This window comes from Hylobates moloch, unplaced genomic scaffold, assembly GCF_009828535.3.
Source record: "Hylobates moloch isolate HMO894 unplaced genomic scaffold, HMol_V3 SCAFFOLD_16, whole genome shotgun sequence".
NCBI lineage: Eukaryota > Metazoa > Chordata > Mammalia > Primates > Hylobatidae > Hylobates > Hylobates moloch.
In genome coordinates, this window is record NW_026652291.1 from 79,345,939 (window position 1) to 79,361,696 (window position 15,758).

Genomic DNA, 15,758 nt, shown 5'->3' on the forward strand with positions numbered 1-15,758 from the left:
TTTCACTTATGGATGAATAAGCCAACACATTTTACCTGAGATTTTATACTATTATGTTAAACATCCTGCAAATCTTCTAATCATTATGTGGACTTCCAACTTTTCATCCTCTCTTATTCATCAAACGAAATCAAAGAAGAAAAATCTTGGATATGTATGAAGAACAGAATGAAAACCACAAAATAAGAAACCTATTTTTCTAGTAGTGTAAGAAAACTGGCCAAAGTGCACGACCTCTGTGTGATGCTCTCTTCTTTTGTACTTTTATTCAGTCACAAAGGAAAGAGGCTGGGACTGTCCACAACTTGATGTTCCCTTTGCCTTCTGGTAGGTGGAAACATACTAATACTTCAGGCAGGATCTTAGCAGAGAAAAACGTATGGTGGAAGCTCTTTACATCTGCTTATGATCAAAATAACAACAATAAGAACCAACTTTAATGCTCATTAATTGCTTACTATGCAGCAGTTACAATGCTAAAAATTTTATGTACACGAATTCATTAAATTCTCATAAAATGCCTGTGATACAATAATAGTCTTCTCTCTGTATCCATGAGGGATTGATTCCAGAACCCCCCAACAATTACCAAAATCCAGGGATGCTCATGTACCTCATAAAAAATGTTGGAATATTTGCATATAATCTATGAACATTCTCCTGTATACTTTAAATGATCTCTAGTTTGCTTATAATGACTAACACAATGTAAATGCTATTTACATAGTTATTTACTGTATTCTTTTTAATTTTTTTTATTTTTAATTGTTATATCATTCATCCTTTTGAATATTTTTGATCTCCAGTTGGTTTTATGCAGAACACACAGATGCATGACCTGTGGATGAGGCTTATCACAAAAAAATAAACTGAGGCTTAGTGTAATAAAATATTTTATATCCACTAAGAAACATAATTGTTAATAAAAGGCATCCATAAGTTTACCTACTGCCTAATGAAGCACAGTTGGGAAAGACACCAGACACAAATTTGAAACTAAAAAGCCCTGAACCGTCCCTTGGGAGCAACAATTTTATCTACAATAGAAGATTGGGTGTGATTGTTTAAAATGTGATTATAAATTTTTCGCACTCCCATCAAAGTTAGAGCCAAACCCACCCCACCCTACCCTTGTGTTTGTGCTAGGCTTGGTGACTGACTCCTAATGACATTAATATGGTGTCTCTCAAACTACATAACAAAAGTCACTGTGTATCCTCCTTTCTCTATCTATCACTCAATCAGGGGAAAGGCAGCTGCCGTGTCTTCAGGCCATTCGTGTAACCCGCTTGGCAGGTGACACAGGTGGGAACTGAGAGGCTTCCTGCCAAGTGCATTGTGAGTGAGCCAGCTGGAAAGCATCAGAGGACTACGTTCCAGACTGACATATTGACTGCAACTGTATTAGAAACCCAGAGGCAGAGCCTTTTGGGTAAATACAAATTACTGATCCAAAGAAACTATGAGACAGAAAATACTTTGTATTTCTACTTGCTATGTTTGGAGAAATTTATTAGTCAGAAATAGGTAACCAATACAGAGGAGATTTAAATATTAGGCACATGTGTTTAAAAATGACAAGTACAAGAAGATTTAAAAAAATTTTAATAATGACCAAATCCTCCCTTTTAAGAATTCAAGAGTCTACGGCATAAAATATCACAAAGAAAATACTACAATCAAGTGTAACAACTTGCATTCTAGACAACACATAAGGCAAAGTAGGAACACAGAAATGTATGCAAAATATTTTACTTGGGAAGACTGAGAAAGGTTTTATCAGGGAAGTAATATGAGATTCTAAGGCAACTGTTGAAGTTCTCTGAACAAGTTGGTAGAATATTAAATAAAATGATGTGTCTAAAATGAAAACAAAAATATAGCTGGTCCTTCTTGAGACTTGTGAGATAAAGAAGATTTATATCTGCTTCACAGAAAATAAATATAGATAGCTGGTTCCGTTAAGTGCCTGAGATGAAATTTAAGGTAGAAATTGTCAAAGGCAAACATTTGTTTCCATTAAATTAAACTCAAGGAAAATTAAGCATATGTGCTAAGGAAAAAATTGTTAATGTGAAATAATAAATCTGTATTTTAATAGTTCTTGTATAAATCATATTTTCCAGGGACACTAATTCCAAATTAAATTTGTTACCTTGAGTTAGTTACATGCTAGATAATCTCATTCAAAGACATTTTCTCCAAACAAATCTGTGAATTTGCCATTAAAAAAACTAATTCTAATTAATATTAAAGATATTGAGTTATCTTTGGACTAGGGTTTGTTATTCATGAATTTGTGTTTTCTGCTTTTGAGTCTAGCAATTCCAGTGATTTGACATTAATAATAATGAGACTTTTTAGAAGCAGTTTAACGTTAGAGTGTTCTTTAGTCAGTGTCATATAATTTAACTTACTTGTGGCTTCTAAAATAATTAATTCTCATTATGCCTAGAATGCTTTAATATAGTGCATCACTATAAAGTAGAACAACATGAACTGACTAATCACCAGGCATTCTACTTAACTTATGGACATACAGGCACACCTTATTTTATTGCACTTTATTATAATTTACAGATGCTGTATTTTTTTACAAATTGAAGGTGTGTACCAAAGCTACATCAAAGAAGTCTTCTATCAGTGTCATTTTTGCAACCACATGTGCTCATTTTGTGTCTTGGTGTCACATTTTTGTAATTCACGCAATATTTCAAATTTTTACATTATTATTATACTGTAATCTTTGATTCGTGATCTTGGATTATAATTCTTTTGGGGCACCACAAATTACTCTCATATAAAACAGCAAACTTAATTAATAAATGCTGTGTGTATTCTGACTGCTCTATTGATAGGCCATTCCCTGGTCTTTCTCCCTTCAGTCTTTCTATTCCCTGAAACACAACAATATTGATATTAGGACAATTAATAATGCTACAATGGCTTCCAAGTGTTCAAGTGAAAAGCAGAGCTGCACCTCTCTCACTTTAAATAAAAATTTAGAGAAGATTAAGCTTAGTGAGGAGGGCATATTCACAGCCTCGGCCTCTTGCACCTGTTAGCCAAGTTGTGAATGTGAAGAAAGAGTTCTTGACGGACACTGAAGTGCTACTCCAGTGAAAACACAAGTGATAAGAAAGCAAAACAGCCTTATACAAAGATCATTTTACTGGACTGCATAGATCAAACCAGCCACAATATTTCCCTAAGCCAAAGCCGAATCCAGAGCAAGGCCCTATCTCTCTGTTCAATTCTATGAAGCCTAAAAGAGGTAATGAAGCTGCAAAAGAAAAGCTGGAAGCTAGCAGAAGTTGATTCAGGAAATTAAAGAAAATGAACTATCTGCATAACATAAAAGTGGAAAGTGAAGCAGCAAGTGCTGATGTAGAAGCTGCAGGATGTTATCTAGAAGATCTAGCTAAATAATTGTTATAGACGACTACACCAAACCACTAAGTAACAGATTTTTAATGTAGAAACAACAGCCTCTTACTGAAAGTAAATGCAACCTAGAAATTTCTTAACTAGATAGAAGACAATGCCTGGCTTCAAAATTTCAAAGAACAGGCTGACACTCTTGTTAAAGGCTAGTGTAGCTGATGACTTTAAGTTGAAGTCAACACTAATGTACCATTTTGAAAATCCTAAGGCCTTTAAAAATTACATGGAATTTACTCTGCTGGGCTTTATAAATATATCAACAAAGCCTGGATGATAATAACTTTGTGTAAAGCATGGTTTGTTGAATATTTTAAGGCTGCTGTTGAGATTTACTGCTTAGAAAACAGATTCCTTTCAAATATCAATGCTCAGTGACAGCGCTTGTAGTCATGGAGAAGCTCTGATGGAGATGTATAAGGAGATTAATGCTGTTTTCATGCCTGCTAACGCAGTATTCATTCTGCAGCCCATGAAAGTTTCAACTTTTAAGTCTTATTATTTATGAAATACATTTTCTAAGTCTTTAGCCACATAGGTAATGACTCCTCTGATAGATCTTGGAAGAGTAAACTGAAAGCCTTTTGGAAAGAATTCACCATTGCAGATGCCATTAATAACATTCACGATTCATGGGAGCAGGTCAAAATAGCAACACTAACACTACTTTGGAAGAAGTTGATTCCAACCCTCATGGATGACTTTGAGGGGTTCAAGACTTCAGTGGAGGAAGTAACTGCATATGTGGTGAAAGTAGTAAGAGAACTAGAATCAGAAGTGGAGCCTTACGATATAACTAGCTGTAATCTCATGATAAAACTTGAACAGATGAAGAATTGCTTCTTATGGATGAACAAAGAAAATAGTTTATTGAGATTGAATCTACTTCTTGTGAAGTTGTTGGAAATATTGTTGAAATGACAACAAAGAATTTAGAATATTAAATAAACTTAGTTTATAAAGCATTAGCAGGGTTTGAGAGAATTGACTCCAATTTTGAAAGAAGTTCTATTGTGGGTAAAAATGCTATCAAACGGCATCTCATGCAACAGTAAAATGTTTCGTGAAAGAACGAGTCAATCGAGACAGCACACTTTCTTGCTCTCTTATTTTAAGAAATTGCCACCACCAGGTGCTCAGTCTTCAGCAACCACCACCTGATCTGTCAGTAGACATCAACATTGAGACAAGACCCTTCATTCGCAAAAATATTATCACTCACTGAAGGTTCAGATGGTCTTTAGCTTTTTTAAAGAATAAAGCATTTTTAATTAAGTTGTGTATATTGTTTTTCAGACATAATCTTATTGTACACTTAACAGACTACAGGTACTGTAAACATAACTTTATTTGTACTGGGAAAACAGAAGTTTTGCATGACCCACTTTATTTCAACAGCCAGTTTATTGCAGCGTTCTAAAACCAAACTCACAGTATCCCCAAGGCGTGATTGTACTCAGGACACCTCCTACACATTTCCCAAGTCCTTGTATCCCATTGCCAGATATAGCAATAGGAATAAAAAAGAAAAAAAACACAATATCAATAATAATAACAAGAAATGGCAGTGTAGACCAAGTTTTCTGAGGACAAGAAGAGACCCCCACTATTTAAAAGGCAGATCAAACCATCGTTTTTTCTTCTAGCCATCCATTTGTTATTATTTATTTATTTACTTATTTTAGAGGCAAAACAATAGAATTTTCAACAAGATAAGGAAGTTCGAGTCATTACTAAGTCTCTTATTTACTACGTGTGTGAATTTGTTTATAACATTTATTTCTCAGTCTCCACTTCCTCATTAATTAAACGAAAGCTGTAGCAATTCCTCAGTTTGCTATTGGTATGAATTGAGTTTATTTACATGAACGTGTGAGTAGAATGTTATTCACTATGCAAATGTTAGTTTCTATTCCTCTGAGCTGTGAAGGTTTGGGGTTATGTATGATGACAAATTTATGTATATTCCCAGCACTTATCACAATAACTAACCAAAAGCAGAGTCTCCTTAGGTCTGTGTTGAATGATTGATTAGAAATAAGCCACTTGGTTTCATTTTCTAAACCTTTTCTTACAAGGATTAAACTTATATTTTTTCAACTTTTATGATATTAGGAGAAAGATCATATCTTTTACAAATTGTCAATCTTACTTCAACACTAGAAAATTTCAGATGATAAATTTTATGGTTTTAATGTTTCTTTTCTCGCCCAGAGAAACACTTTTTCTCGTCCAGAGAAACACTGACATATATTCTGACATTGTTAAAAATGTGACAGATAAGAAACATAATTATAAAATTATCATAATGTTGTGGAACAGATGGTGATGTGAATTGATCTACGTGCAAGCCATGAATGAAAGAATAGGTAGAGGTTAGAATAAACACAAATCAGGCCAAGAATGTACAAGGCTAGAAAAAGAAGGGTCCCCAGTGGGTACATAGACAATGGTAACAAAAACCCTATGATGAACCAATTCTTATAATTGCAAGATAATTATCTTAGCAGAGGTACTCATTGGGAGGATCTATCAAGACCTGGAGTACAGACTATATTAGTTTAGAAATTTAAGGTAACATTGAAGCCAATCACTTTTACTGCTTAATGAAATCCCTATTTTAAAGAACCATTTCAGATATTTTGAAAGAAACATATCTGAACCAATTTTCGCTAACTGAATTGGATTACTGGCGTGATTCTGGTGTCTAAGATTGTAGAAGATTTATGGACATTGTTTTCAGGGTATATATATTTCTTCTAGTATTTATAGCAGGATGTTTTGATAGAAACTTCCATATTCTATGTTTTACTATGTAAATTGCATTTGCTTATGTAAAAACAAAGCAAAACAAAACTTTAGAGGAATCCATTGTGACCATCAGGGATTCAAAAATTATACTTTAATACATCCTGAAAAGTGCACATTTAAGACATCACAGTTTCTGCAGTATATACCGTGATGTTCTCATGAAGGTTTTGATTCTGTTGATATAATTTAAATCTAGGAAATTTTAACTAATAGTATTGATGACAAACAAGATATCAATAAGCATATATTGTCATCACATGTCCTTATCATAGGTGTAGTACAGGTGTTAATAACATTATACTGTGGCAAATACTTAAGTCACCATAGTCTTATCACACAGAGTGGACAGAAATGATTCTCTCTCCTAACAGTTGTACATGTTTGCCTAAAGAAAAAAAAATATCCCAGCATAAGTTAGGGATATGTTTGGTTAGCAGCTCTTAGGTATAGGCCAAAATAATCATTTTTATCAGAAGATCTGCTAAAATTAAAGAATACAGATAATATTATATCATTTATTTTTTGTTCTCAAAAGTAAACCCATGGTGTTTACTGTTCATATTTCTTGCCCTCAGTTATTTTGTTTTCTTGTGTAGTGATTAGATATTCAGCAGTCAAATTATCTCTGTTTGATATAAAACTACTTTTATGTTCATAAGAGCCAAAAGTTAAAAAACTACTAAAATATTCACTGAAAGTTAGAGGTATTACATTCACTCAATAACATTTATACAGTAATGAAAATCAACACCTATAACTACATGCATCAACATGAATGAATCTTACGAATTTAATTTGAATGTACAAAGGGCAGGCATGAGAGTACACACTGTGTGGGTGTGTGTATTCATTTATTGTAAATGGAAAAAAATATGCAAAACTTACTTAGGTTTCAGAATAGTAGTTATACTTGGCAGAAGAGAAGTGTATTGTAGGGGAAGTTAGAGGAACTTCAAGATTGCTGCTAATGTTCTCTTCTTGACTGTCAGTTACATAGGTGTGTTCAGTTGGAAAAACGTTATTAATGTATAACATCTTGTGAGACAATTCTCTACAGATCTACTACATTTTTGTATACCTTAAGGGGTACTAGCTGCCTTTTCAGAGACTATCTTTTCTAAAATATTAATATTGAAGTGACCTTGGAAGATAAAGGAATAGCTCCATTAGGAGCTGGGAGAAGATTGGTTTCCTGACTGGTACAATAAAGACAATGCTTCTCTCCAGGAAAAAGTTTGAGTAGGTTAGTCTGTAGCCCCTTTTATGGAAGATTGGTTTACCTAGTTCACAACCTGCTGCATGTGTAAATGTCACTGAGCCCTTGTCACATGACCATGTAGGAATCAAAACTCAGGAAACATGGGAAATGATCACATTGGGCTGCTATTGCTGTGAGCAATAAACGTTCCTTTGTTTTTGCTTTAAGAGTCTCACGACTTTTGCCACCATCCATGAAACAGTGACAGCTTGAGAGGAGGGTAATATCTTGTTAGCTTGAAAGTAGGGTAATATCTCAAAACCTTCACATTTTTTGACACTAAAATAACCACTTTTTAGATGTAGTTAAGTAGTTAAGTATGACATATATTTAATCAAAAGTAAACTATAGTTATTGGTACATGTGCTTTTTTATACATGTACTACCCTTTAACAGAAACTTAAAAATTACTTGGAGCAGTCCTGATTCCTTATAAATCATAAATCACAACAATAAGCAAATATAGAAACTAAAAAGTATTTCTTGTTCTAGAAGATATACACACACACACGAAGTCAAAACAAATTAAGCACTTCCTAGTACACGAAGAGCAATAATCAGCTTTTGAATGCAAAAGCATTAGCTACTTTTCTTGGGGGAAAAAAGGATTCGAGATCATCGATTCGTTAGGCTCCTGCCTTTTAATTATATAAATATTTTTTTTCATTTTCTTTGAAAAATTATACTGGAATTTTTATTACTCTGTCCCACATATTAGCTATTCAAGTTTTACGCTTGCCTAAAAATTAGTAACATTTAAACATTATTTTACGAGTTTAAAAGGTTACATCTTTATTGCATTCATTGTGCTTAAAGAGAAGCAAAGATTGATGTATTTGCCAAGTGACCAATACTACTACTTGTCCTGTTTATAGAGAAATTTATTTTTAGAAGATAAATTGGGTAGAAAATGCATCTGATAATACCATATTTGGACAGAGTTTTGTTTTGGGGGTAAACTCGGATCCCATTGAATTGTAAGTCTATTGGAAAATGTAGTATGCTAGTAATAATGCTTAACACGGTAAATAAGGACACTAAAGCATAGAAAACTTACTTAATTTTTCTGCAATTATTTTAAAAACTTTTAGAGGAGGTACCTGAACCTGGATCTTACCAAAATACTCTGCCTCCGAAGTCATAAATTTAACCTCAAAGGGCCTTTCTATTTAAGCAATACATTTATGGTAGTAAATGGTATACAATTCTATACATGATAAGCCCTAGTCATTTTAATATCTGAATATTAAAATAGTCATCTCATCATCTAAACAAGAAATATGACTGATATTTTTGAAATTTAAAAATAGTATTGAAAATGAAACATTGAAACAAAAACTTAGAAATTGGTAATTACTAAATATGCTAGAAAGCTAATACATTCTCAGAGCTTCAATTCCCATAGCGTGCAGTATTCTCTAAAGCAGTGTCAATGGCTCAGTTCAACATATTGATGTTTAAAGCAGCAAGAAACAAAGCCATAAAAATAGCCTAATAAAAAATAACCTATTTGTGGGTGGTGAAAATGTATTCTGTGTGAAAAATTTTGTGCAGGACCCTACAGGTTTCCTCTCAGCTATACAACTAGGCTGGCTTTCATAACTGGGGCTGCTCTCCAGGGATTCTTGTGTTGCTTTTTGGCTTTGATAAAATAGAGAAGGGATGAGAATATTGAGCCTGATTGGTTCACTACTCTAGGGACAAGGGCTTGAAAGCTTCTCAGCAGGCTTTTTAAAGCAAACAAAATACAATCTCAGAAATATAAGTAAGAGAGGCTTATAATTTAAAGAGAAAATTGTTTTTTTCTCTTTAAATTATTTAATTAAATAAGAGATGTGTGGTGATATTTTTGGGGTGCTTTAATCACTGCCTTCATCTCCCTACTCCTCATATCAGGTAATTGAGTTAACAAATAGTCATAATTCTCATCCTATTACTGTATTCAGAGTTATGTTGATTCAATTAAATTGTTAATATCTTTTGACTTTAGCAAGTTAGGCTGGGGATTAAATAAGATCATGGTAACATAATTGCTTTGAAACTGCTTTTTACAAAATCATATTAATAGATCATTTTCATTTTATAGGAATGTGCATTTGCATAAAATTACCCAAAATGTCCAATGGGAATAAAAAGTTCTAGGAACCCACATATAGATAAGGAGGGTTAATGTGTAAGACCACAATGTTGACCTTTCTATCTCTCATAGTAATGGATTCCTGTGAAAGACCCTTTACTGAGCCATTACAAGTGAAGAACCACCCAATTTCATGACTTATATCTAATACATTTTCCCTAATGATAAGGAACTAAAACAACACAATAGCAAAAATAATAATAATGGTAATCTGATTTTTTTAATGGGCAAGACATCTAAATAGATATTTATCAAAAGAAGACATACAAATGGCCATAGGTGTATGAAAAAAATGTTCAACGTCACTAATGATCAGTGAACATCAAAACCAAAATGAGATATTAGTTCACTCCCATTAGAATGACTGTTATCAAAAAGACAGAAAATAACAGATGTTGATGAGGATGTGGAGAAACGGGAGCACTGGCACACTGTTTGCGGGAATGTAAATTAGTACGGCTACTGTGGAAACAGTATAGAGTTTTCTGAAAAAGCTAAAAATAGAACTACCATGTGATCTAGCAATTCCACTGCTGGCTATATATCTTAAAAAAAAAAAAAGCGTCGGGGGAATTGATTTATTAAGCAGATATCTGCACTTCTATGTCTTTTGAAGTACTATTTACAATAGCCAAGATATGAAATTAACCTAAGTGTCCAACAACAAATTAATGCATAATAAAAATGTTGTAGAAATACACGATGGAATATTATTCACCCATAGAAAAGACTGAAATTCTATCATTTGCAGCAACATAGATGAATCTATGGAACATTCAGTGAAATAAGCCAGGCACAGAAAGACAAATATTGCATGTTTTTACTCATTTGTATGAGTTAAAAATTTTGATCTCAGTGAGTAGTAGTGAGTAGAATGGTGGCCACCAAAGTATGGTAGGGAAAGGGATAGAATGAAAAGACATTGGTTAAAGGGTACAAAACTACTGTTGGATAGAAGGGATAAGTTCTGGTGTTCAATAGCACAGTGAAACTGCTATAGTTATCAAAATTTTATTGCATGTTTCAAAATATCTAGAATAGATGTTTTGGAATGTTTCCAATGAAAAGAAATAATAAATGTTTGAAGCAGTAGATATCTTAATTACCCTGATTTGTTCATTACACACTGCATGCCTGTATCAAAATGTCACATGTACCCTCAAAATCTGTACAATTATGTATCAGTTTATAAAAGAATTACCAAAGCTATACAACTTCTCAAAAATAATTTATTGTCTAGTATTTTTACCAATGAATAAGAAATTATTTTATAATAGGAGATTATATTCATAATACTTAAATTTATCCAAAATACTAGCAATAATATATTATCATAAAGATTAATGTTATCATGGCCAATCATGAATACCTTGACAATCTTCATAGTACCAAAACAAGTCCATATTGATTTTTCAAAAAACAGATGTTGAAATTAAATCGTATGTTTTGGTTTTGTCTTCATTAATCCAAATACCCATTGCTTTTCAGCCTTTGTCCTAAAAATATGGCTAATGATTTTCTTCTGTATGTTATGTCTTCCAAACCTTCTAAATTATTTTGTTTTATGCAATGCTCTTATTTTTGACAATTTACCTTTTTTTTCCTGTTTATTCTCTTGTCTTTGGCATCTAGTTTTTTAAGCCTACGAATTAACAGCAAGAAACTGGGGTAATTGTGAAAGAGTAGGACTTTTGTTTTTAAAGTAATACCCTTCTTAGTTTTGAATGTGTAATGTAAAGCATGTTATAGTTTTATGAATAAAATTTAACAAAACAAAATAATTCAAAAGCATTTTTAGATGTCTGTAATTTTACATACCTCAGCATATAAAGTATAGCATTATGCATATCTTAGTAACTTGAGATTCAAATCTAAGGAAATAAGTGGCCCTTATAAAAAATCTTTAACATAGGGACAGTCAACTGGCATTATTTCAGGAAGTCTACACTTGAGAGGCATCGCTGTCCTCCCTTCAGCTAGCCATATTCTGTCAATATATGAAGGTTTGCCTGTTAGTATGATAAATATCAGATATGACTTTTTACTACCAAAATCAGAGCTTAATCATCAGCATTGTTTCTTGCTATTTGTTTGGGGAAATTGTTTCCTGACCCCAACTATAAAACTATAGGACCCAGCTTATGGAATGCTGCCTTATCTATATTGGCTGAACTTTCCACACAAAGCAACAAGAATGCATGAAAAAGAAGTTTAATGGACAAGTTTACAGATTGTTTATCCCTGCATTCTAAGGAATATTTTTCTAATATGTATTGTATGTATGACAAAATTTTGACTGTGGTTTGCATTAATGATAGCATTTGATGAGGTAAGAAGATAGCTACTCAAAAATTCAAATTTATTCTGCACTAAAGGCAAACTATTGAAAAGTTTTAAACAAAGAAGAGGCATAATACAATTTGTATTTTAGAACAAGAGCTACAATGAAGAGCTTGAATTGAGATGGGTTGAGGGAACAGATAGGAAGGCAAACGTCAAGGTAAGTAAAACAAATTCTGTCTATATTACTTTCCCTCATTTTCATCCATTAAAATTTTCCCTTCAGCCATTACAAAAAAAGTTTCAAAGGTATCCTTTTAATTGTTTGTGTATATTAGTAGAAAAGATCTTAAGCCTTTCACTGCTTACTCTGTGTTACACAACTATTTAGCTGTAGAGAAAGACATAACTGGTTTCAAAGCTCAATATTACATCATTAGATAATAAGAGGTAGGAAAACAATAAGTGATGCAAGACAGGCTGTGCTGAATGCTCAAATAGAGGGTTGGAATTTATTCTTCTGAGCAGTAGAGAAGAAGACAATAAGATGAAGATTGACAAAGGGGAATATTTGAATAATAAGGGATCAAGCTATTAGAATGTTACAATCAAGAATTAATTTACTAAAATGATTAATTAAACAACCCAGTTTCCATTAAAATATTTGTAGCTTAACATTTCATGTGAGAGAGCGGCAAATATAAATGTTTCAGTTTTGCTTGACATCATGATGGATATGGATCAAACCGGAAGCTGCCCAAACCATCTGTGTTAATTTTGATGGAGTGACCCTATCAATGAAGTTCAACAAACATTAGTGATATCATGGCTAGCCATGTGTAAGGAGACAATACAGGTCTAATTTTTGGATCATTTTCACATAGAACAGACAAGAAAAAATAAGCTTATCACATTGCAAAGCTTTTCATGAATATGAGCTTCGCTCTGGGCAGTATCCCCTAGGGTCTGAGGACAAGCTGGCATGAGTTCTGTCATGGTAGGAATATTCAAGATGTTCACTTATCCAGTAAAATCTTCCCTACTAGGGGAGACAAGAGTAAACGGGATTCAAAAAAGGTGCCATTTTTAATTTAGTAACACCTGCGATATGTCTGAATAAGAGCTATAAAAACAAGCATTTGGGTTTCTGAAAGCCACTGCTCCCTGCCTATGCCCTAGACTGAAAAGCATATTTTAAAATTTACTTTAATCTATTTCAATTTTTCTGGTGTTCTATTAGTTCAAAAGGTTTGGCAGCATATATGTTATACTGTGATTTCATTTTACTGAATATTTAGGGCATTTTTATTTCATTTTTATTCAAAGCAGTCGGAGCCCATTATGGTAGATACCTGCTTGTTAAATGCAATATTTTTTCTCTAATGGTAGCTTAGAAATACTCTGATTTATGAAAATCTTCAATGTTAGTAAGTAAAATCACTGAAACTTCTCTTTATTATGAAGCACACTTAATTTAGATCATTTTTATCAAATGAATGTAATGACCAAATAGCAAATACATTAGAAAGGATTTTTTATTGGAAATCCTGGCACAAAGTTAAATAAAACAACTCTAGAATTCTAGTCAGAGCTCCTATAAAAATAAATCAGATTTATGTTCATGTTGTATACAGCTTATTCTTTGCAAAAGAACAGTGAGGACAAAATCAGCAGTATTTAGAAATCTGTTAAGTTTAATAAAATGTGCAGGCTTAAAATTCCAGTTATGAGTTACATGGAAATCTGCAAAGAATGCCATACATACAGTTAATTACCACTTTTAGTAATTAACCAACCCCCATATGTTTATATTTATTGAACCAAGAAAAGATGTCATTTAGCGTGCAATTTTGTGGAAACTCCATTCAGCGAAATAATAATACTATGTGTATATGAAATTCTAATTGTATGTTTTATTTCACTTAAACCTTTTTTATAAAGCAAAAGTCAATTGGTAGCCGCAGCTGGTAAAAAGAAAGCATTTTCTACTGCAGAGAGGTTGTTCATGAACTGTTTGAGCTGACTTAAAATGGAGCGGATCCTATCACAAGCAAAGCAGCCACTGGGAAGTCCTCGATATGTTATTTGTTTGAGGTTATACTGATTTTGACACAAACCTCTCAACTCCTTTTTATTCCCTTCCTTTGGATGCCATCTCTGTGAAATTTGAAGCTCTTAAAATCAAGACTCAAAGTCGAAATGTGTAAAAATATTGAGTGCCAGGTTTATCACTAATAATTTATACTCAACACTCTTGTAAAATACAGTACCACTGTTATTTCCATTTTGGAGGTTAAAAAATAATCTATGAACCTATTCAATTTTTTAAAAACTTCTAAGCAAGGAATATTTCAACAAAAACAAAACCCTATAAGAATTTTGGTTGAGATTTAACAATTCATTTTCCATGCCATTCACAATCCTCATTCATTACTCATCTATGCACAGCTAATGAAATATGGTTAAAACGGCACCAAGAGAAAAATCAATTGATTCTTAGGAACTTTAGGGAAAAATGTTTTAGTGAGTTAATTTACTTCTAATTTTATTTTATTTTTATTATTTTTAGGTAATACATGTTCCTATGTTTTCAAAAATTAAATAACAATTTAAAACACAGCCATTGTTATACTGTTCCTCACTGTAATTCCTGATCCTCCATGTAAACCCATTTTTATATCTATCAATTTTTGTTGGTGTCAATTTCATGTTTTTAAATAGCATGACATGCCTTTTTATTTTGAAGTTTTTGGCATGATATATTGACCTATCTCTAATGGAAAACTGAAGTTTATCTATGTTACATTATGCCACTGAAATAAACATATCCCAACTGTTGAACAAGTGACACTTCCTGTCTACCACCAGAAACAGAAGCCCCAGGATATGATCACACTGCATGGTTTTGCAGCATCAAGTTGCCAAGTAGTCCACGATTTACTCAGATGATAAACAGATCAACAGCTCTACTCACTAAGAGACAGACCAAGATCAGATTTTATAGTGGGCATTGGTCTCCATGACCAGTGGGTCTGGCCCTGAAGTAGACACAAGGAGATAGTATACATGATACCTCTTGTGCTGCAGGCAAGACCCCATTCTCTTTTTGCTGTGAACAGATATGGTAGTGGAATTGACAGGTGGCACACGACATTTAGCACATGCCTAAGCAGAACAAATTACACACTGAGTCTGAAACAGGGAAAGAAGTTCTCATGCTAGGCAATAACTCCAGCAGAAGCACTGGCAGCTCTTTGTCTCTTAGAAAAGAAGTATTTCAGACCCAAGGCTTATTCTTTCATGCAGGCTGTAGAGATTGAAAGATTTTTTCTATCTCAACACTGGCCAATCCAATGTAGCTCCATAAAGTTTTCAACATTAAACATTTTATATAGATTATATATGTATATATTTCTTTTATATGTATTATATATTATACATAAAAATATTGTATACTTATATAGAGTATGTAATATAATGATCTATAATTGCCTATATAATTATTATTCTCTGTTGTTCCATAAATATATTAATTTCTTATACTTTCTTCATTGAAAGTTTTCTTATGTAATATTTTTGAAAGTTGGTTGCCAGAAATGGCTTAATTACAATTCCTTTTTCATGACACACTCCCATTGCTAATGCCATGGTCTACTTTTATTATGTAATTAACCACTGAATTAGCTAACGCAATTGCATAATACAATAAATACTAGTTGTATTTTCATAATTCTATTGTTTTATAAAAAATATTTTATGCCATTTACATAAGCTTTAAATTAATATTTTATTTCAGTTGTTTTAATATCATGTAAAGGTATACAAATAAAT